A 23,975-nucleotide genomic window follows, 5' to 3' on the forward strand; every position below is an offset into this window, starting at 1 on the left:
AGAAGAAGCCTCTGAGTGAGTCACATCGTGTCCCCTCAGCAGTGCCATGCTGTTTCATTGTGGGTTTGTAGCTGCAGCTGTGTCTACTGATGTCGATTGGTTCTGCTGTGTCATTGTTACCGGATGAGGGCCACAATGCTGCAGTGCTGTGCTTTTGGCCTCAAAATAAAGCAGCCCCCTCCCAGAGTCCAATTCCTGGCCCGGGTGCAATCATTCTGTTGCAGACCCCCCGGGTGTGTGAATCCTCTGGCAGGAGCCCATTTTAGGGCAGAAGGGGGCGAGGTCATGGCCACAACCAGTGGGAACACCTGCAGTTCTCGGATGAGCCAGTACAAGGCTCTGCCAGGGGCCATTTCAGGCCATTTTGAGAGGGTTCGGCATGGAGCCAAAGGAAGTTTTAGAAAGGGGAACTGGCACAATATCAAGGCGGATTCAACAAAAGTAAGACTGCAGCAACCACGGTGTAAAGAATTGGTCCCATTTTTAGTTTGGTAACCAATTATACCAGTGCAGGGTTGTCTCAGGTCAGTAAATGATAAAATGAGCCAGCCTCAACACTTGTGCCTGACAGACAAAACAGTCGCCCTGGGGCCTCAGTACTGCTTTTAACTCACCAGACCATGAAATGGTACTCCAGACAGGGAAAATATATATCACTGGATACAGACAGACCAAACTTTGTTCATAATAGAGGACCACTAAAAATCTGTCTGCACACACTCAATATTTAAAATAACGCACACTGGCTTCAGTTTTTGTCAACACTGACATTTAAGGTCTGAAGGGATAACCCTTAGGACAACAATGATTTGATAAAAAAAGGTAAAGCTCTGGTTTGCTTTGAGTCCATCTTTCTTCTTTATTGTTCAAGGTATCAGACCATGACTCAGCTTTTTTTTTCACTTGGTAACATGTTACAGAATGACAGCCTTTTCTTTGCAACTCTCATTTACAAAATTGACATTGAATAAGTCGTATGTTATAGTTTTTCTATCAATCAGTATGGTCTTCAATAAGGCTCTGGGCCTGAACAGTAAATACATTTCAAAACTAATTTGAGAAACATAAATAAGTTAAGGTCTTAAATCAAAGAAGATGTTATCTTTAAGTTGATGAGGTAAATGCTTTTAATGGACTGATAGCTCTCATTTATTTGAAACGTGTGTCGATGCGTCCTCCAAACTTTTTTTGTCTCTTCAGTTGGAAAGTAATGCAATATATTTTTGCACATTGGCAACTTGGAGTTAAATATTACAAAGAGAATATTTACCAGTTGTATATGTGTTGGTGTGTGTTTGTAGACAAGTGCATGAGACAAAGGTTGTCCACGTTCCTCCTTGTCCGGGCATATCAAAGGCAGGTGCCAACCCTCTGGTTGCTGCCAGCCTGGCCCTCTGCCACATTCCAAAGGTTAACAAGATTCTGCTCTCTGCAACCAGCCGCACACAATAGTGCTATTCTTTCCTTTGCACATACCTTCTCTGGTTCTCTTTTCCACAACCTCCCTGTTGCTACTCACAAAACCAGGCCTGTTTGATTTGAACCCAGGAACGTGCTGAGGAAAGATGATCGTGACATTTGAGGGTAATAACTTTTCTCTGATGTAGGGGGAAAATCCTTCTTTACATAAATCTGAAAACATGTGTTATAATGCAGCAGTTTTTCTAATCCTTATGGATACAAACGCTGCATATAAAAATAAATGACCCAATGTTGTAAAGATTAGTACATGTCTTAACTGCAAACAAAGCGTAGCGTATGAGAGCTGGAGAGAATGGTTGTATTTAGAGCTGTTTTATAAGGTGCAACAGCTCATGTTTGACTTAAAGTTAAATGCTTTGTTAACATGTTAACTGACACAAAGCTCTCAGTACAGTTGTATCTGTATGAGCAGCAGTGTGCACATTTTCAGCACCAATAAAAAGAAGCATTATCTAAGGCTTATATGAAGTCAAAATGTTTCAGTTTCACAGATTATAAAACTAACAAGTGCTTATTAAACCTGCCACATTTAAAGTTCTTAAACTATTATCCTTCTTAAAACCAAGTTTGCCCTTGGGTGCAGCTTGACAAGCTCAGAAATTGCAACTGGAGTGTATTGATTAGATCCTGACTCTGTAGAAACCTGTCCAGCTCAGGTAGCACATCTCTGCAAACCCTGCTTATCCAACTTCTTTATTGGCTTCACTTTTGACAACAAAGGATTGCTCCAGTTCTTAGAGGCAGCTTTTTTTTTTCTGCACCACATTCTGAGACATACAGTATATCTATACCTCCAGCAGCTAAACGCCCCATAAGCTAGTTTGCTTGACTCCTGAGCTAATATAGGGTTATTAAAAACACTGCCCCTGACAACAAGTCACTCTTTTAAAAAAATGTTTGCAGGTGACACATTAAAGATGTAAATTGTTTTCCAGAGCTCTGAGTAACACCTTAAAACATCACTTAAAGACATCTTATCCATTGTTACTTTAAAAACACTGTACAGTACAGTGCTTGGAATACAAATTACCAGACTAACAAACTGTCTGTGTTTCTGAGACAGGTTTTAACTGTGAGGCCAGAGCAGCTCACTGTGACAGATTAAAACATCTTTGATAGATTTTTAAAGAGTCCCTGTTAATCTCCAGACTCATGACAGAAATTATAGTGAAGTAATGCATCTGAAGGAGAGATGCAGAGCAACTTGCCATTTCTCCTATTTTTTACATTTGTCTTTTATTTTGAATCACTGTTCATTAGATCATTTCTTTCTGACACTTTGTTTACTTGCAGACGAGGTTTACTTTTCTATGAATGGGAAATAATGCTCACATAACTCTTTTCCCGCCACAACAGTTTATTCTGTCTGTGTCTCTGTCCTACCTATTCATTATTCATCCTGTGATGAGCTCATAGTCTATAACAGGATAGATATCTGTCAGTCTGAGTTAGACTGAGGACCAGAGGAGTATATCACCGAGTACTCGAGGAGCCAAACACTGAAAGCAGCTCTCCACGTAGAGCTGCAATGTTAAAAACATTTTAGCCACTCAGCTCTGATTAGGATGGACTGAATCCCTTTCTTAAAAAGTAAGCATATCAAAAAGGCTCAAATGGATGGCATAAGTGTTGAAAGTGAGACAAGCATGCTCCAGACTTTCCACTGAAATCATGAGCCGCTGTGTTCCATTTCAGCCGTAAACACCTAGCTGCTGCGCTGACATGAACTATGGTTCTTTAGATTCGAGCTTTCCGAACATGTACACATGCACACAAACACAGTGTACATGTACGCACAAACACCCGCTGAGCTGCCTTACAGTGAGGGTTGAGTTTCACTACTTTTCTACGTGAGAGACTGCACTGATTTGCTGCCAAGCCTCACGGTTTAACTGCCTGCTTATTTTATCCATTTTTACATTTAGCCTTACAAACTCACATCCATCAACACATGGCCCCGGCCTTTACTCCCTCACTTCACAACCATGACTCTAAGAGAAGTAGAACAAGAGGGTCGGAGAGTTACTTATTATATTTCATATCCTAAAAGAAAAAGAAAAGCAGGATAATCTCAAAGCAAATAAGTTAGCGAAAAGAATTGATGGGAATTTTGCTGGTTTTACTAAAATACTTGCTAAATAATAATGTAGTCTGTTTGCTCTGTTTTTGCATCTTTTGGGTCCAAATTTGTGTCACTGGGATAAATTGTTATGGTGTTCATATCTTACTGGTATTTAGAAAGATGTGGGTGTCTGTTTAGCCTGAAAGAGTCAGCAGCTCTTTGCTCTCAGGTAGGAGGAGGTGATTTAGAGTCGCAGAAAGGGCTGAGGCTGACTCTCTCTCACACACACACTGAGCTGAGTGTTGTTTTTGGTGACCTCCTTATTTTCTTTCCCCAAGCAGGTTTTGGTTTTTCCTAACATGTTTCAGGTTGTTTGGTTTCGCCATGTTGGTTTGTTGTGTTAATTTGGGCTGGAGACTACCCGCAGTGTACTTATCGAGTTTCTTGGGTTTAGTTTCTGTGTTTTAGTTAGTTATGGGAAAGGGGCTTGGAGCACGGTCAAGCACCTTCTTTTGTTCATTTTGGCTGGGGTCTCAAGGCTCTTTTCTGTCCCTTATTTTTGTTTTCTTTAATATCTCTGAGAGAGTTAATTTGCCTAAATAAAGCTTGGTTTTCAATCTTTTGTTACCAGTAGCAGGGAGGCTACAACATTTGTATCTGTACCTTCCTGCACAATATCATATATTATTACCAAGCGTCAAACTCCGGTCTCAAACGATGAAGCCAATGCAGAAGTGTTATAAACTGCAATACATCGAAAATCCGCTTGAGGCTGGCTGCAGAAACACCGGAAACCACATAGATATGAATGGGAAAAAGACGATCTTTGCAGCATTAATAAACATGTTTACAGCCTGGTTCAAAAAACGGCTTGGCCCTACAACGCTAATCTCTCTAATGGCACACACTGTACGGGGGGTGAATTTTTTTCTAACGTGATTGTTAAGAAGATATTAAGATTACGAGTTTTGCCCAAATAAGGACATGACTGACGTGACTCCCGGTCGGGAACACACAGCCATTGGCTAAGAGACTCACACTACGTCACACTCTGCCTAGTTGAGTTCCGCATTACCAATATGGCTGCTGCCGTCGATTTGCTTCAAAACAGCTCTTAGGAACAGATGGGTGACGTCACGGATACTACGTCCATATTTTATACAGTCTATGATTATTACCCAGCTTTCTTACTGATCTTCCGGTTGTTTAAGATGCTTGATTCCGATTGGTCAAGCTCCCTTGACAACCCCTTGACGACGTTTAATAACTTTCACTAACATGAGCAACACCAGAGGTAAACTGATCACACGTCATGTCAAATCAATCTGCAGAAGAGTTCTGGCCCATTTAACTTCTGCTTGTTGACACCATAGACCGTAAGGTGAGGTAAAAACGTTAGCTTCTGTTAGCATCTTATTGGTAAATAATGTCGTTAAAACATTAGCTTCGGTTAGCATGCTAAATGCTAAATGGACTTGTACTTATAGCGCTTTTTCTTGTCTTTCTGAGCACTCAGAGCGCTTTTACACTACTCGTCACATTCACCCATTCATACTCATTCACTCACTGATGGTAGGGCTGCAACAGAAATGGACCATCAGTGTTAGATAATCTTGTTCTTTCACATGCACACACCTCTGCGCAACAGAGGGAGCAATTCGGGGTTCAGTGTTTTGCTCAAGGACACATCAGCATGTGACTGCCGGAGCTGGGATCGAACTGCCAACCTTCCAATTGATAGATGACCTACTCTACCCACTGAGCCACAGATGCCCCAGGCTGCGGATGTTTACATATTGGATCCTGTCCAGCAATATTAGCAGCTGCAGTGGAGCAGGTGAGAGAAACTTTACGTTAGCGATCTCTACAAAGAAAAGGGTTCAAAGTTGTGACATTAGTTTATTTTTAAAGGTGTGTGAACCGCAGAGCTCAGAGAAGGAGAGCGGAATGAGGACAGTTTCATGTTAAATCCACCGCAATAGACAGAGAAGAATCCATCACCATGGAATGCTAACTAACGAGGAATCACTGGGACTATTTTTAAAATCTTTAAATCGGTAAAATAATCTTTTAATCAATGTTTTTTGACAATGTGTTTGTATTTTAAGTTAGTAGCCAGGTAATGAGCAGGATAATGTATGATTAGCAGGTTGTTATGGGAAAAAGAATCCCGACAGGGTGAGACAGGACATACATTATTCCTTACTCATTACTTATTTAACATATGAAGTTGTAATCATGTGTTATTGTATCGTATCATGCTGTAATGATATCTTATCATATCCTATCTTCTCCTATTGTATGGTATTAGATTATAGGACTTACCTCACGATGCACAGTACCTCAACATTATAGGTGATGATTACAACTGCAGTTACAAACATCAAGATTTAAAACATTACCAGCAAAGTGTTTTGATTCTTTGATTCACAAGTGGGGTCAGGAGTGTGTGTTTTCTGTACGCCTGACTCAGCGTTTGATAGAAACTGTTGGCTTAAATTTCAAGTGGCATTTTGAGGGTGGATATTGCAAAAGTCCAGGACCAGTTAAAAAGCTCAGCTCTTAGGAAATGTCACTCACTCAGACATGGAAGTCCAACCGATGAACCGGCGGCAATCCATCATGTGAAGCGTTTCTGTTACACCGCTCATGTATTTACTTCATGGTCGGCAGTGAAAGAGAATGGACTCTTGTTCTGTTCTGCCAAGGTGTGTGTCAGCAAGAGTACAGCTCAGGTAGGTACCCTCAGCTTCTCTGACATCAAGCACCTCACAAGCATCAGGGAAATGTCAAACAATGTAAAAGTATCCCTATAGACGACCATTAAAAGGAAAAAATGTATTTAAGATGACAAGATATGTGATAACCACATAGTCTGCTGTGCTCTATCAAACACAATGCTGACATGTATCCTGTATGAGTGATACAGATTGCTTGTATCATTTAAAGCTCTCAGCTCTGAACACAGGAATTATTTTCTAGAGACAAAGTTGATACAAACATTTCATGAATAAATAACAAAATGCATTAATGATTTTTTAGTTAAAGCTGTAAAAAACATTATTTTCCTCTTATATGACCCATATAAGCACTTTTCCAAATAATCGTCCTCATACCAACACACACATGTAGAAGAAGCACATACACTTTGCCACTCAGTGAGTTTGGTGAGGGAATCATCTCAGTGCAGGGTCAGGTGTGTGTGTCTCACTGACCCTGATTGAGACCAGGTGTGGGAACCTGTACTCTCGTTATCAGAAGCAGTGAGCAGTTCTTTTCAGAGTTTTGCTCTTGTCGTGTTGGGGTGTGCAAGCCTGAAGAAGCACCACAAGAACACTTCAGTGTGATTTTTTTTTAACTTTTCTAGTTTCACAGAGTGAAGTCTGTCGAAGCTCGGGAGGTCTTTTCCTACCAAGCCTTCTGTGTTTCTCTTTAAGGCATGCTTGGCGGCCATTGTGTTTTGGTTTCGTAGTGTTTCCTTGGTCTCCCTGAAAGTTAAGTTTCTCGTCAGCTGTTTGGCAGAGGTGTTTTAGTTTCCCCTTATCGAAGCATTATTTAGTGAAATGAGCTTCTTTGTTTGGAGCTCGTTATGGTTTAGGTTTTTCCCCTCAACCATCCAAACCTGAGATTTTTGTAGTCATGCAACTGAGATAACTTTATGACATCCCCAAGTCTTCAATTGTGTCCCGCTACCCATCATCCTGTTGTTAGTACTGATAAAATCATGTCACATGTTATACTTTGTGAAACACATTTTAAGGTCCAGGAGATGAAAGTCAGCACGCTGGTAATGCACACTGATTTAATCAAACTATGTGCTTGATGTTACGTTTGCATTAATCATACAACCTAATATGGGCCCTATCTTGTTTTAATTAATGATATGACCTGCATGGGCCTAAGTCTACATATAAGTTTAATAAGCTGGTGTACATATCCCTGACTTTGAAACTCAAATATTTAGAGTTTCCCCTGCTGTCTGGCTGTAGTAAAGGTGATACAACCCTGTCTACTGTTATAACAGATGGAACATGGGTCAAACTAAAAAATCAAAATACATACCAAACTATTTTTTTCAAACAGGGTTTCTGTCATAGAAGTAAGTTCTTATCATGCTGATTTGTGTCAAAGTGTTCATGGAGTTTAGTTATACTTTTTTCTTTCATTTTAAACAGATTACTGATTGACAGCTCTGTTTACAAATGAGGCTCCTGCAGAATTATGTACCAGATTATCAGAGTAGAGAAGGAATGGTGAGAAAACATAACAAACACTAACACAAGAGTCCTTGAACTTTCCATAGCCACAAGTGTCTGCTTCTAATCAACACAAGAGTCTGCTCTGCTGTGGACTTGACTGACCTGAAGGACCTTCAGCGTTTTATCGGTAAGTGAAATGCGTGTTCTGGTCTGGGAAAGGGTGTGATGTCAGTGGTGCTGCTCTACAAGCCAGGTCACCTCTGCTCATGCCTTGGCTGCACCAGCACATTATTTCGGCGCCTATCAAGGCGGTCTTTGGCTTCAAAGCTCACAATGGGTGGAAATGAGAGCACGCTGTCCGTTCTATATACAGTCAATGAATCCCGTATTGAAACAGGTGTGAAGATATTGCCTCAGTCATATCTCCTACAGCGCTCTTTAAAACACAGGCCAGGCCAGACCAGCTTGGCACAACTGTGGTACTGTTGAGTTTATTCACTGAAGAGGTCATTTGCACTGTAGCACATTAAAAGGGGAAGTACAGTATTAATATTCCTTGGTTTATGCACACTGTAATTCAGAGTAATTTATTTCACACTGTGTATATAATCATGGAACACCTTTTCTCTGTGTTTTGCTCTGACTTTCATGCAGGACTTCTGGCTGACAGAGTTTGTCTTTTCCCATGACAGCATGATGTGTACACATTTATTTAAAGTATGAGAACGCTGTACTTCCAGGATTTGTGGGGAAGTCCCTCTTTGGCTATATTGGGGTGTGTTTCTGCTTACAGACATACCAAAGCACCGGGGCATTTAATCCTGTCTACCGGTTCAGATGGGCACAGTTTCATGCCAAACCACTCTTACACAAGTCAGCTTTAACAGGAACTGCGGGCTGTTTTCAATGATCATCTTTGGTTGTCTGTTACTGAGGAAGTTAGCTTCTGTTTGGTGGTGCAAAAGAGAAACTAGCTTCCAACACACATGCATGCAAACATAAACATTCCCACACAGGAAACATGCATGGGGTTTGACAAACTGTCCTTTAAATGCCCTACGGCCTCACAACAGAACAGATTTTGGCAAAAGTATAATTTCAGTAGAAATAATGAACATTAATTGCATTTTCATCTGAAACCTGAGACAGTAATGAACAAAACTGTATGTCTTTTGTTGCCTCAAGGTCTCTTCTACTAGGGTGGCTTCCTCATTCTCTGGAACTTACATGTGATGTTGAAGTCAAGCTGAAATCTCTGTCTCATCTCAAAGAGCCTGTCACCAGTTGAGTGATGTACAGTTTTTAATTTATGTCATGAAAAGAATCCAACAGGATTTCCCTCTGGCTTTACTTTACTACTCATAACAGTTACCTGCAAATATCAAGCAACATATCCAGAACCTGTCAACAGCTGGAGCTGATTGACAAATCAGGGTTCCCAAGAGCTTTTTTATTGAAAGATTTGTTTGTTGCATCTTTAACTACATCTAACAGTGGTGTCATGGATACTGTCACACCATGGAGTACTTTAATGTAGTTATGTGAGGACCTCCTTCTGTCTAGTTGATCTTGTGAAAGTGAAAAATAAGTTGCAATACCATTTAAAAATATTTTGCCACTGCAAAGTTTAAGTTTCCTACTTGCACAGTCAGTTATTGCTTTGGTATTTCAGTTGATCATGCATGTGTGTTAAGTTAAACATTGCCTTCCAGTTCATTTACCAGCTATGAATACTTATAAACTGTGCAGGATCATAGCCAAAAAGTATCATCAATCACAGCACATTACATCTCACAGTGAATGCTTCAGAAGGGGTGCCAAGATTTACCAAGTGCTAAATCTGCCAACCAATAGGAACCCTGGATCCTAACCTCACATGATTGAGAGGCAAACAACCAACAAGAAGAAGTCAAAGTTCTACCTGAATGTCGAGGGACATCCATCAACCTCAACTTCTTCAAGAGGAAAGTCATTGCCTTCAGCCAGGGAATGCTTGGTATATTGAACAGGCTTTAAATAAAGTAATAAATACTGTCACATAACAAACCAGTTCTTAATTTTATTGACTGTTGTGTCCAGTGTAATAAGGATGCTGGTTAAAGTAATCAATCAATCTTTGAAAGTCATTCTCTTTGAACAAAAGTTGTTCTTTAGCAAACATTAAAAATGTATCAGTACTCACATCAGTTTGTCTCTGTTATCAATTTCTTTTTATGTGTAGAATCCCAACTGTAGTTCGCATTCAAGCTCGTGTGAGAGCCCAGGTTGAGGTTTGTTTTTTTTGTAAAGAAACACTGATTACATGCAAACAGGTCAGCAAAGACTGCTTTGTCCATAGGGGGCGCCAAACCAACACAAACCCAAAGGTCATCACAGGAGCTCTAATCGCTCAGATATTTGGCTCTGAAGTTCTTCAAAACAGATCCACTAAATGTTTGTCAGAACAAGCCAACTGGAGCTGAGACTGGGGCCATGCTGCATGTGTTTGTGAGTTTTGTAAATATTTCCAAGAAATAGAAAAATTACAATGAGTTGCCAAAACATATGACACAACATATATAATAAACTATATGTATATGTAGATGGCTTTGATAAGCGCCCAATGTGACACCACACATGGTGCTGATCTGATCAGTAGAGTGCTCTCTGGCCTTAGTTGCACATTGGATGCCTCGCATGAGGCGTCCTGCCAAATCTCTGGGTTTCACTTCTACAAACAGAAGACTTGGGGGAATCAGTTCTCCAGTAATTGTTATGTGTGATCATTGTTGGGCTCTCCCTGCTTTTTGCCATGCCCAAGCAGCCATTGTTTTAGTATTGTTCCCAAGCTGTAATCACAGGCAGATGGCTGCTGGCCTAGCTGCTTGTTCTCAATGGGGCTTTCCCCGTTCAAATAAAAGACACAGAGCTGTTTGATGTAAGGTGTTTGCCCGGAAAGATATCTATATCTATGTTCTGAGAAATCCAAACTTTCGATGTTGGGTTTGAAACATCACCATTTAATATCATAAAATGGGAATATCAATTCTGTAGGATAGCAGCTAGTCTTGTCAGTCTGTGAAAGTGCACTGATTGCTGGAGTATAATCTCTTAAAATGATGATGTATTGAAAGTGATGAGAAGAGATGAGAGAGTCACCTCTTTAAGTAAAAGTTAAAGGCACTCTTTAGATTATTTCTAAATGACCAAAGTTTTGATTTCAGTTTTTGTTTAACACTGTAGTGTATTGTGTGTGTCCTTCAGGCCTACCAAAGCCTGGTAAACATGTTTGCTTCATCATCAACCACAACATGTGTAAGCCTGTTTGAACAGCATTTAAAGTCTTGCATTGAAAACATACAACACATGGACTTCAATGTCCCTTTAATCATGACTTCTAACTTATCGCAGCATGGTCCTCTCCAGCCTGTTCTTACTCCCAAGTATCTAACTGCTACAGCCTTGTAAGTGGTTCAACGTGGGGCAATGTGATGCTGTAGATAGTCTATCATTTCTAGACCTTGTTGATCTGATATGGCGCTCATCTGGGTCTTCTTTAGGTCGTGGTTTGGGGCTTTGGATTGAAACCAATGTCAACAAATGCCACTGCTTTTGAATAAATGTATTAGTGTTCAGTTACTAAATGTATGTATATATATATATATATAATATGATAACTAGTATGTTAATATGTACTGAAACTTCGTATTTTTCCAACCTGGATCTGTTTTTGGAACATAAGTGTTGACTGTCCTAATGTGATAAAACAAAAGATTTATTTCTGCAGGTTTGTCTTTAATTTCACTTCATTTAGATAATCTACTCAGAAATCACATATTTATTGGATCCAACTTGACTGTGGAGCCATGAACATGCCAAACTCAGGCTAGAAATAAGACCTAGATAAATCAGATTTTGAAGAATATTTTAATTAAATGCTGCATTGTCAGCTCTAAAAAAAATGTAAAAACACTTGTAACCTAGCAATGAAGACCCCATGCAGTATTCCAAACAGCATAAACAAAGCAATGGATGTAATCCTCAATGACAAGTCTTATGAAATAGTTTTTCCAACCTGCAGTCCAGAGGAAACATTTTGGCCTATGGAGACTTTTGTTATCTTTACACTCAAAAACTCAGGTCAGATACAGCTCCAGCTCACGAAACAGTAAGATGCAATCAAAACGTATGGCTTGTAACAACTTAAGACATTGCATGTGTGTATTATCACTGAAGCAGAGCTGGAGTTGCTTAAAGAGTCATCAAACCCAGCGCAACACAACTCACAGAAGTACACTCAACGTGTCCCGCGGGCCCGAGGGGGATTAGTGAAAATGATCCTGCACTCATAAATTAATCTGTAATTGGCTTCGAGGCATGCCATGTTTGTTTGATTACATACAGCCACATGTGGGATGTCTTGATGGCCCAATAAAAATATTGTTTCATGATATCTGTGGTGGCAACATGTTTAGAGAGTGATTCCAGCACACACAGAAAAAAGAGGGAATGGAAGGCATCAGTGATTTTCCTGAAAGCTCTGCCCGAGGAAAAACATAGAAATTGCCAACTCATTGAACTTTCTCAGAAGTTTCAAAACACTCTCACAGGCCTCGCTCTTGTGCCCTCATTTTTTTTACCCATCTCTTTTTGTGAAGTGCACTATTGTTTTCCCTTTCTGTGTCATATTACCTTTAGAATATCCTGGAATTACATTTCACAGTGATATAATTAGACCATGTAATTGGATGTTTGTTTGACTGACATTTCGGGTTTAGGTGAGTGTTTGTCTTCTTGAATTACCCCTATTTTAGCTCCATATCACTCAGGTTATGTCTAAGTACTTAATAATGTGTTCTAACCTGTTGGCGAAGCTCTTCCATTTCTCTCCATCATTCATGGATAGACAAAGAGAAGACCAAAACGCCAAGAGCCAAGGAGAACTGAGGCCAAAGAGTGACTGAGGAAAGAGCATGCCGACGTGCCTAAAAAGAAGCCATGTGAGGTCAGGTGTGGGAATCCCTCCCAGTATGAAGCAGACAGAGAGACAGCACTGACAGAAGGAGGGGTGTGGGCATTCCAGGAAAGGTGAAGTCAGAGTTACAAAAGAGTTTGTAGACACATGAAAAGTGAGAGAAAAACAGGAACAGAACATAAAAAGGCATCACAAGCTATTAAGAAGTAAAATTATTTTTCTAGAGGAGCAATAAAAAGGTATCCAACATTCCCACACTGAATCACACAATCTGATTCCTGGAAATTTCTTCAAACACACATATCCATTTGGCCATTACTCTCTGTTTCACCTCCAAGAATAAAAGAGAACTTGATATCGTTGTCTAATGAGCTATGACTCAGTTCGAAATGTAAATGTGAAACCGATTCGCACTCTGAAAGTATTCTGATGCTGTCACTCTTTCCCCAATTCTCCAATTACTAGTCCACCTCTAATGTGCTGATTTATACAGGAGTGAAAAACAGCAACCAAAGACAGTGGTGGGAGAACATACTGATTCATTAAGAGGCCTGGTTTCCTGGGCAGCTAATTCATGATGAATTCCCATGATGGAGTTTCATTTTACCAGAAAAGCAGCACAGCAGTACTACATTTATGGTTTTACCGGAAAAGCAGCACAGTAGTACTCCATTTATGGTTTTCGGTAATGCAGTCCTGAATACCTAAAGCTAGCAACAGGAATGTTACTTGTCTGCCAGTTTTGGCGACTCATGAGGACAAAGTGGTATAGTGGCAAGTTCAGGACTTAAAAAAAAATGTAATTGGTCAGCCATCTTGCTGATCTTTTCCAATTGCATTTGTAAAGAACCTCATTAAAAGCAGAAACATGATGTCCTGCCTGTTATGACACAGAGGGAGCTGAGCCTCAAGGGAAAGCTTTAGATGTATCAGTCAGTCTACGTTTCGACATTAATCGTTGGTCATGAGCTCTAGGTAATGACTGGACCAGAGTGAGATCATAGATGACATGAGTTTCCTCCTAAGAGTGGCTGGGCTCAGCTTTACAGATAGAGTGAGGAGCTCAGACATCCTCGGGGAGCTTAGGGTAGAGCCCCAACTCCTTTGTTCTGGGCATGTTAAACTAGGAGGGGACCCCAAGGTAGACCAAGAGGCACTATCCATCCCAAGTGAGGATGGATGGTAGATGGATGGATGGATGGATGGATAGATGGATAGATGGATAGATGGATAGACGGATAGATGGATAGATGGATGAATGGATGGAAAATTCAGAGTGCCTTGTTGACAGAAGCCATCAACATCCAATATCAATTCACATTGAACAAAACAAACTTCCTTTCAACAGGCAGAAACGTTGAGCAGTACCAAACTCATTGGTACACAGTCATCTACTGCAAATGGATGGGCTGAGAAATCTGAAGATCATGGCTGGTTTTGAAGCTCAGAGACAAAAGGTATGAATCCCAATCTGCTTCATAACCACCTATAACTTCTCCCAGGAGCCATGAGTCTTCTAAATCCCACTTTCCAAACCCAACACAGTCTAAGCAGCTGACTGTTGAACATGAGTCTGGTTCAGCTCAAGGTTTCTGCATATTAAAACCAAGTTTTGTCCTTGATACTGTTACTTGCTGATTGTTACAATGGGCTGTACTCATTACTCATTACTTTACTCTTTGTCAAGTATCCAGAGATAACATTAGTGCAATGAATACAAATAAAGATTGATTGATTGAGACTGAAAATGCCACAACCTATAATCTAAGCGCAGAAGCAATCCAATTGGTGGAGCTGTGGGACTGATGCTACACCCCTCTGCTAGCCAAAACACACATTAACTATACCAATAAAATGTTAAAGGTCCCTCAGGTTGGTAGAGTCTACAGCAGAACAGATTGTTGTGTTGATCTGACACTCATGGTTGTGGTAAGTATATGACCCTAACTGCAGCCGGTCAGCAGGGGGAGCTCCAAATATTTTGGCTTTACAGTCTGTGAAAACTTGTGGTGTTAATTTTAATATATAGTCTGTGGTTTCAGCTCTGATAAAATCAACTGTGTTCAAAATAATTTGAAGTTTTAGGCCTGGTTATTTCTAATAATGCAGTTCACAAATATTGCAAATAACCTATAGGAGGGCTTCGTCCAGAACAATGAGCTAATAAAATGCAAGTGAATACTTGTATATCTTTGAATATTGACCAGCAAAGAGTTCTCTAAATTTAGTCTGTCTTTAACCCTCACACCTCACACTGGAAAACATGCGTGTCTTTAAGATCTAAACATTTGGATTACTGATTGCAGTGTACATTTTGTCTGCATTTGTTTTTCTCCAAACTTTGTGTACTTTCCCCAATGCTGTAATGTAAACAACTCAGTTGTGTGATGTGGCCTTTAAAGCCACATGACTGAATCGGTGATGTGAGGTGAAGCCACAGAAACAGATCGGTGAAGTAAGGTGAATGTATACAGAAGTGTTTGTTTCAGTGGCTGTGTGGCAATTGGTGCTAATTGCCTGTTCAAGACGCTGCACACCAATGGCTCACCCACACAAGTGATTTTAATTATGTTGCCTCGTGCGACCCTGAGTCACTGATGTGTGGGTGTGTACCGACTGTGCTTGATTTGCATCTTTCTCTCTCTCTCAGTATGTTGCACCTGGTAAGGGGGAACAAATGACACCTTTTAAGTTCTTTTGAGGTCTTTGTAGATTTCTGTTGTTTGTTATGAAAATTTTGTTTCCAAGGTGAGGATGAAGCTTTCACACTGAACTAAATATGGATGAAACATTGCATTGGCAATTGAAGCCTTGACAAAGATGTCACAAGATAAAACTAAGAGAAACTTTTTACTTTTCAACTTCGTACCTGTGATTTAAAAGCCGATGACGTCTTTCACACGGCGTCAAAGCTCTTGTATTTATTAATTTGACTCAGTGTTGGTCTTTAATCTAGCATGTACTTGTTTTTGAAAGCAGAGAAAAGATAATATCCCTTTGTGTTATTTACTCTGATATTCACTCTTTGAGAGGAAAGATTGTCACGTTCTTTCCTCTTGTCCTCTCACACTCTCTCCATGGCTTTTCTTTTTTCCTCTCCCTTTCTGGAGCATAAATCTTTCTCCTTCTTTAAGTGGATCCTGGGCGTTTGTCCCAGCAGCTCTGCAGTTCTCCCAGGGTATTTAAGAAGTCTTTGTACTCGTTCATCACACCATGACACATCCTCTCTGACAAAGCAAATCAGTCTTCATGTTAATGGCATTTCAATATGATATACTGCAGCAATATATTTCTATCTCTAAACACAATGTATGACCCCAAGCGGGGGAGACGCTGAATTTATATCCGAGCACCTCTCTTGAGCTGCTGTCAGAGGAGGAATACAAAAAACTGCAGGCTTTAACTACTGGAGTAATAGTGGCTTCTTCAAATGTCCGTCCCCTGTGCAAGAATTTACTCAAGTTCTAGTCGAGTATGACAAGACCTTTATGGATTTGCTGCAGGGTTTCTGGTGCATAACATGGAGCACATGTTTTTCCTCTCTTTGACTCAAGGGATTGTCATAAAACTGAAAGTATTTGCTCACATGCATTGTGTATTTTTAGCTTGATATTTGATGCCAACACAGCGAGGACATCTTGGATAATTTAGGGCAGCAGATACAGTTGTGAATATAATAACATATCACATAATCACACCATCAGTGCTAACATGTTACAAACTTGGAGTGGTGCTAAAAATCATTTGGAGTCTTCCTTTTATTCCACTTCACATGCATAATATTTTATTTCCTTTAATCTCTGTATGAAATGTCTTATTATGTCTTCTTAAATTACTGACTCCTCAACTGCTAAATGTGTCTCATTGTTCACCATGTTGTTTCTAACTTTGTCTGTCTGGAATTTTGTTTTTTCACTACAGTTGTCCCATATTTGCTAAGTTTGTATAAGGTGCAAATGTATTTGCAAAACGGCAACCTCCAGTCTCAAAATATGAAGCCCATGCGGAAGTGTTATAAACTGCAATTCATCAAGCATCCGCTTGAAGCTGGCTGCAGAAACACCGGAAACCAGATACACACCCATTCAAACAAGGCGATCTTTACAGCAGTAATAAACATGTTTACAGCCCGGTTCAAAAAACGTCTTGGCTCTGCATAGCTAATTTCTCTATCGGCACACACTGTACACACGGGGGTGAATTTTTTATAACGCAACAGTTCAGAAGATATTAATATTACTAGTTTTTTTACCCAAATAAGGACATGACTGACTTGACTTACAGGCGGGAACACATAGCTGTTGGCTAGGAGGCTCAAACCCAGCCTCTTTACATCACAATTTGACTGGTTGAGTTCCGCATTTCCAATATGGCTGCCGCCGACGATTGGCTTCAAAACAGCACTCAGGAACAGATGGGTAACGCCACGGATACTATGTCCATTATTTATACAGTCTATGGTATTTGCCAAACATCTTGCAGTTGTGGATTCAGTGGCCCACTGAACATTTCTCTTTGAAGCAAAATGCTACTGCTAGCCATGTGGCTAACTTCCACGGGTCACGAGAGATTCAAACCTTTTAATGTTCATACATTTCACTAATGTTGCAAATTGATTACGATTATAAATCACTTTTTGGGCTAGCTTTTTTAAACCGAAGATAACATAATTTCGTGTTTTTATATTGGCTGCCAACCATTTCCAGGCTAATCTTTTTTGTTGTAAAAAATAATAAATTAATTAAGAAAATTAAATAAATAAAGAGCTGACAAAGAATGTGTCATAGTGCAGGTCACAGATCTGGCAATAAATAAATAAACAAATATGTTGTTTTACACCCATGCAATCCAGATGTTATAGATTTTTTTTGAATTACATTTGTTTGATCAAGGGAGACATTATTTGTTATCTTGCTGAGACACTTTCTATGGTGTTGAAATGCGCACTGATGAAAAATCCAACTCATACACATGTGGGTTTGTAGTAAAATGTCAGTGTCCCTATAGTAGTAAAATATCAAATACAGCCGTATATACAGTGCGCCCAAAATATGTCCAAGTCTTATGCTGCATGCTGAGCTCAAGCTAGCTGTTATGAATTGTTCAGTGTCAATGTACTAAAGGTTATACAGTTTGTAAAAGTATGAGTTTTTAAGAAGGGTAAATGAACTGTAGCCTGTTATTTGTTAAACGTTTAAAGTGTCATTCGTACAATACAAAGTATTGCATCAGTTTTGTTTACTACAGTTCAGACACAGGGTGTTCAATCTTTTGTCATTTAACTTGAACAAAACAAAACACAGTGTACACTCATGAAACAATGAACATGATGAATCAATTTTCCCGCAGCACAAAGGTGAGAGAAAAACCTCTGACTAATAATAATGGACTTAACCAATCAAACAATATAAAGCGTCATCTCTCCACCTGTTATTTTGGCCTGAATCGCCACATCATATGCCCAGGTATGTTTTTGTTCAGTTTGACAGGTGAATAACAACCCAACGTTCACTGCATGTTTTCTTTCTTTCTCTCTACGGTTCCTCCCTTCACATAGTGCAGGGCAAAACACTTTGTATGCTCCACATCATGTGCACACCAGTGACTTTGAGTGACGTCTCTAAATGACTCACCCTGAAGAATCAAAACAAATTATTACTCCACCTTAAGAGCTGAAGTTATTAATAAATCAAAGAGGCTCTGATGGGATGTTGTCATTGTGTAGCTCATTTGCAACAAAACAGCAAGAAGACATTAGGATAATAAGAAGAGCTAGCCTGTTGGCAGGCCACTAAATAGCAGTTCTGGATTGAGTTTATATAAAAGAGGGGGTCCGGCGTCAGCCACTGTGTATGTCTCTCTTGGTTTACATTGAGAGGCACAATGGAAACAGTCTCTCCCTCTCTCTGCATCTCTGTCTTTGCACGTACAAATTGACTCCTGTACAGTGAAACTGGAGCTTTGTAAGCAGGATTTTATGATACAAACACTCTAATAGAGACTCTGAGTTTTACAAAACCAGTGAAATTGGCTTGCATTAAAAACAAATTGCCTTGTAGCTTCTCCAGGAACCTCAGAGGTAAACACAGGCTTAGCAAAGTCAATATTTACAGCATTTGAGTCTGATATTTCAACAGGCCAGGCACTCTGGGGCCATGATACAGCCCCTGTCTTTTTCTGGAGCCTGTTTCTGTGATGTTTCGCTCTTGAACTGCAAGCAATCAACCCTTGAGCCTTAGGGTCACACACATGCAGAGATCCTCTATTTGCCTCTTTCTTGTAAATGCTGCTCAAGATGAGAGATTGTCGCTTAGCAGACGCAGTCAACAGGACCAATTTCAGGGAAGTGGAGTTTGTATGCCAGCAGTGGCTTTCTACATTTGCCAGTTACACTCACAGAATTTCCTTCCAATATCTTTGTATGTAATATGTTAGCTGTGTTGTCATTGGCTCTTGGTACCAGAACCCCTGATGGCAAATATGGTTGCACAATCAGATTGTAGCAGCATGGATGCAAAGTGCATCCAAGCTAAGCATGCAGACTTGGAGTCGGCTAACAGTGGATTGTGGCACTGCAGAGATTTTCCGATACGTCAGCATGACTTCTGTCAGGAGATTTACCCATCATAAAAGACCATTAGAGAGGTTGGCTGTTTCTCTGTGCATGAATCCAAATCTTTCAGTTTCCCATGTGCTGGCTCAGCATTAGTAACAGATGTCACTAGCAGAGAGCGCAGAAAAGCTGATGATGTGACCAGGGGCGGATGTCATACGTTACAACTTCCTGAGTATAATGACCCTGGCTTAAATGTCATTATCTTAAGTCTTTGTGGCATTTCACTCTCAAAACGTTCTCCCAGCAGTTTATCTTATATTGGCCTTTAACAGCAGAGGGACGAAAAAAGTTTATCACAATTATGGTACACAAAGTGACAAAAGAGCAAAATGCGACTGTATGCCTTTAAATTCATGGAAGCCATTCTTGTTTTTTGTTTTTTTCACAAAATTAAATCACAGAGAAAAAATACCACAATGTCATAAAGTACTTGGTGAAAGATAGGTCAATGAATGCAGGATGTTTACCTGGGAGACGGACATTTATGCCCCGTGTTAAACCAACAGTCAACACTGTATAACTATAACTGTCACCATGATGAATTTTCTAAACAGACCCATGATTGTTTTCTTCTTGTTTTTTAAACCAAAGGCTAGGTATGAACTGTGTGAATGTGTAAATCCTGTGCTGAAATTTCAACTCACACTGTTTGAGAGAATCATTTGTGAGCACATAAACCAAAGCTCACAAACTCCGTGCTTACACTGTACGGACCAGTTGTCGTGCACAACCTCAGCACTCACTTTGTGCATTTTAAATCAGGAAGGAGCTTCAACAATAGTCAATAAAGTTTCCTCAGTTGAAGTCAAGGAAGAAGAAGAAAGTTGAAGTTGTTTTGCTAATGAGTGGGAAGATTGTTGCCACAATGCTAACAAAGCAGAAACATGCTGCTCTGGTGATCTATGCCATCCCTTGTGCTGAAACCTCCATAAAGAAGAGGCACAGGCATATAGAGACTAGCAGGTAGCTACGAATGGACAAAGCGTACTGTCCTATTTCCGGAGAGAACTGGAGGTAAGCTAGTTATCTAGGGGGGAAAAGGCCTTGAAGTTGTTGGCTTGGCTTGCCAACGGAAAGCCAAGAAATTCAGGGACGACTTTGCATATTTCAGCAATACAATGCTAAACCACCTTCTGCAAGTACAGCTGCATGGCTCTGTTGTTGAAGAGTCCTGGTGTTAAACTGGCCTGCCTGTAGTCCAGTCCAGTTTCAACATTTGATATGTTGTCTTTGCACTATTATCATTTAAATATAGAGTTTAAATGATTTACAAACCATCAAGTTCAGTTTTTTTTAACATTTGCATTTACATGTGTGTCTTTAAGTTTGGAAATCTCCTGCAGGCTCCTGTATGTAATGCAGGGAATGGATGTTTGTTTTTGTTCCATTATAATTTAGTCTGTGGTATCTGCTCATCCTGCTTCAGTTTTATTTTTCTGTCCTCCCTCAGATTCTCGATTAGCTTCCACTTGTCATCACCTCTTGATTTGATATTCTTCACGATCCACCCTTTGTCTTTCTCACCTCGTTACGCTTTTGACATTCACCTCAAGACACCTCAAGAATCAGTCTTTCCTTTTTTTCCCCTAATATCTGTGTCTGTAAAGCAGGCTCCGTCCAGCTGGTCTGAACCTCTGTTTTGTAACTTTTTCCCTCTCTGTGGATACAGAAATGCTCTTCCTCATGAGAAAAGAACTTACAACATGGAGCTCTTTGTTTGAACATGTCCAATGTGCAATTATGCCGGATCATTTGCTCTTGTTACGTGGGTGGTAAGCAGGTGTGCCGCTGAGCTAATTATAGATGTGGGTGCTCATTGGTTGGGGGCATGACAGGGTCTCTTGGCATGGGAGTGAAAGATGTAAAAAAGCCAAATGAAGCCATGCCAAATGAGTGTGTATGTGTGTATAGATCCTTCATACGTTCCAGTGAGAGTTCTTTTTTTTTCATAAACCGCAGCATGTACATGAATGTCTCAAACTTAAAGAATCCAGTTCCAGTACATCTCTTCTATGTTCTCATTTCCCATTCTGTCATCGCTCTTCCTCGTTCCAGCTCTCTTCTTTCTCTCTCAGCAGTCCTTGTCTCCGCTGGCCTTTTGGCCCGGTGTGTCTGTCACGCACAGAGCGAGAGACTTTGTGGCCAACAGGCTCTGTCCTTTGGGATCTTAAACTTTTCTCACCCTAACAAAGGCTGGTGCTGTCAGGAAGTACAGTGGATCTTCAGTTTCTGTGTCACCCAAGCTTTTATGGGCCAGTGTTATGAAGAAGCCACTGAACAATGGCCACATCACAGCTCGTCTGGTCATACAGTGCGGGGTAAAATGCAGGTCAGGCCTAAAGCTAGAAGATCTAAGCCAGACACTGACATTGATAAATCTACATTCATTGTAGTTATTGAAATGTAGCTTTTTAGGTGTAGTGAAAAAAAAATCAGCCAAGTTTTTAAAGTAAAACTCACATTCTGTTAAAGACCACAGACAGGCACCATCATGGAGACAAGCTTACCATATACACTCATACACGGAAATAGAATACTTGGCTGGATCTCTCTCGTTAATCATGATCATGGACCAGGTCAAACAGAAGTGTCAGGTTCATGTATCTTGGACCATTGAGCTCTTTTCACACATGTACTCCTGACATTTTATAGGTAATTTCAGGACATTGAGTTTCTGATATTTGTGCTCTCACAACCCTATATGCTCCACCTGATTCAAATGTCTGTTTTTATATCACAAAAATGTGGATGAGGATGTTTCCCCCAATGGAAGTGGAAAACATAATACTGTCAACTGAGGCTAGCAGTGCCGAAAATACAGCTGAGAAATTAAGCTCACTGTGGACGTCATCAGCCCTCCCGGTTCTTTAAGGTGAACGTTCCTAATTTTGCCCGCTTCATTCTCGAATTAACTCAACGTCTTTTAAATGGCAGGAATAAGTCCAGATGAAGTCTGGTGAAAAATCTGTCAGTTTGCTGCCCATTTGGACAAAGTCAGGAAGACATTTTCAGGAGTGTTGTGCATGTGTGAAAGGCTGAGGAGTCACACTGTTTATCCAATGACAAAATTAAAGGAATAGTTCCACTTTTAGAGAATGCACTCTTTACATTTAAAATCATGTGAGTTTTGGTTCAGCATGATATACTGGCTATGGGATTCTGTTAGCCTAAAGTTTTAAATATTGAACCACCCTCTAAATACCTACCAAGTACAATAACTAAAGTGTTAAAGCAATAGTCAGTGGCTAAACAATGGTTACACACTAAAGGCTGATTTATACTTCTGCATTGAATCAACGGCGTACCCTACGCCGGGGGTCCGCATAGCTCCCGTATCTACGCCGAGGCCTACGCACGTAGCTGACGTGCACCTCCTCCAAAATGTAACTCCCCGTAGAGCCGACGCGGACCGCAAGCCCTGTGATTGGACCGCTCGGCGGCTTTGTCTTTCCCGCATTTACAGCACTTCCGGGATCCCGGACATCGGCCGCACATCAGCCATGTATTTCATCTCCTCCTCTCTATTCTTCATGTAATCATGTCTGTATGATAAACAGCAACATGTATCAGCTGTAGATTAACATAACACGCTCTGAATCGCTGTGGAAAAGTAAACAGAGATCGTAACGGGACCGGAAGCAGGCAGCCGGCTATCAGAGAGACGGCACTGCCCTCAAGCGTTTTGGCGGAGAATTGCTGCGCGACACAGACACACCGACGCACAAGTATGTGGTGCTCATGTCCGCGTCAGCCCCTGCTGCGTAGGGGAGACGCAGAAGTATAAATCAGCCTTAAGAGTTAGATGTCCTTGTAAGCAGTTCGTGTCATCTTCCATTGGAGCCAAGAAACTGTTTGGATACTTTTTGCTAAGCTATGTTTATCTCTGTTTTTGTTCCAGATGTGAAAACAGTTTTAATATCACTTATTTTTATTCTTGGCTGAATTGAATAGAGAGACTTTCTTATTCTTACTCTTAATCTTAAGTGAAGAAGTGAAAACCTAACAAAGACATATCACCACTTTGAGCACACTAAGCATCTAAGGTGAGTCATAGTTCCACCAACGGTCATCATCACTGTCCTAAATCGAGTCTCTATGTAGCAAATGTTTGGTCGCCACCAGCCAGTTGGAGCTATCCTATTCTATCTCATCCCATCCCATCTCATTCAATGCAATGCAACACAATGAAATGCAATTCAGTTATCCATTAGGAACTTAATTTCTATAAAAGCATCAGTGCCGCACAACACAGATTTTCAACAGAAGCAGAAAAATATATGTGCAGCTTCAAAAACAAAACAACTTATAAGGTCACCAAAGAGACTGACAAGAGACTAAAATGCCAATAAATAAATGAATAAATAAATAAATAAATAAATAAATAAATAAATAAATAAATACATGTTCCTTTAGCTGCTAAATCCTCCAAAATGTTCACAGAATAGCTGCGTCTATCCAAACAAAACAACAGTCCAAAACAGGCTGAAAGGCTAGAGATGACTGCAGAGTAGAGCTTAGTATTTGTGGGTATATCTGCAAGTGACCCCAGCATATTAAACATAGTTATCTGACCAAGCAGTCGTATAAAAGGTATTAACATGAAGGAGTTGAAGTTCAAAGGTTAACTCTGTTTCACAACAAGGACAGTTGCCCTGCCCAGTC

At 40.3% G+C, this 23,975-nt stretch overlaps 1 long non-coding RNA gene across 2 annotated transcripts; it reads left to right on the plus strand.

The window, feature by feature from the left end:
- The first annotated feature begins 5,339 nt into the window (after positions 1 to 5,339).
- Positions 5,340 to 9,912, plus strand: LOC117820472. Of its 2 annotated transcripts, none has more exons than XR_004632755.1 (3): positions 5,340 to 5,381; positions 7,848 to 7,930; positions 8,929 to 9,912. It is a non-coding gene; the product is annotated as an uncharacterized LOC117820472 (long non-coding RNA). The 2 variants fall into 2 exon arrangements; XR_004632754.1 differs by lacking the exon at positions 5,340 to 5,381 and adding an exon at positions 6,002 to 6,279.
- The last annotated feature ends 14,063 nt before the right edge of the window (positions 9,913 to 23,975 follow it).

The sequence above is a fragment of the Notolabrus celidotus genome, chromosome 10 (assembly GCF_009762535.1).
Source record: "Notolabrus celidotus isolate fNotCel1 chromosome 10, fNotCel1.pri, whole genome shotgun sequence".
Taxonomy (NCBI): domain Eukaryota; kingdom Metazoa; phylum Chordata; class Actinopteri; order Labriformes; family Labridae; genus Notolabrus; species Notolabrus celidotus.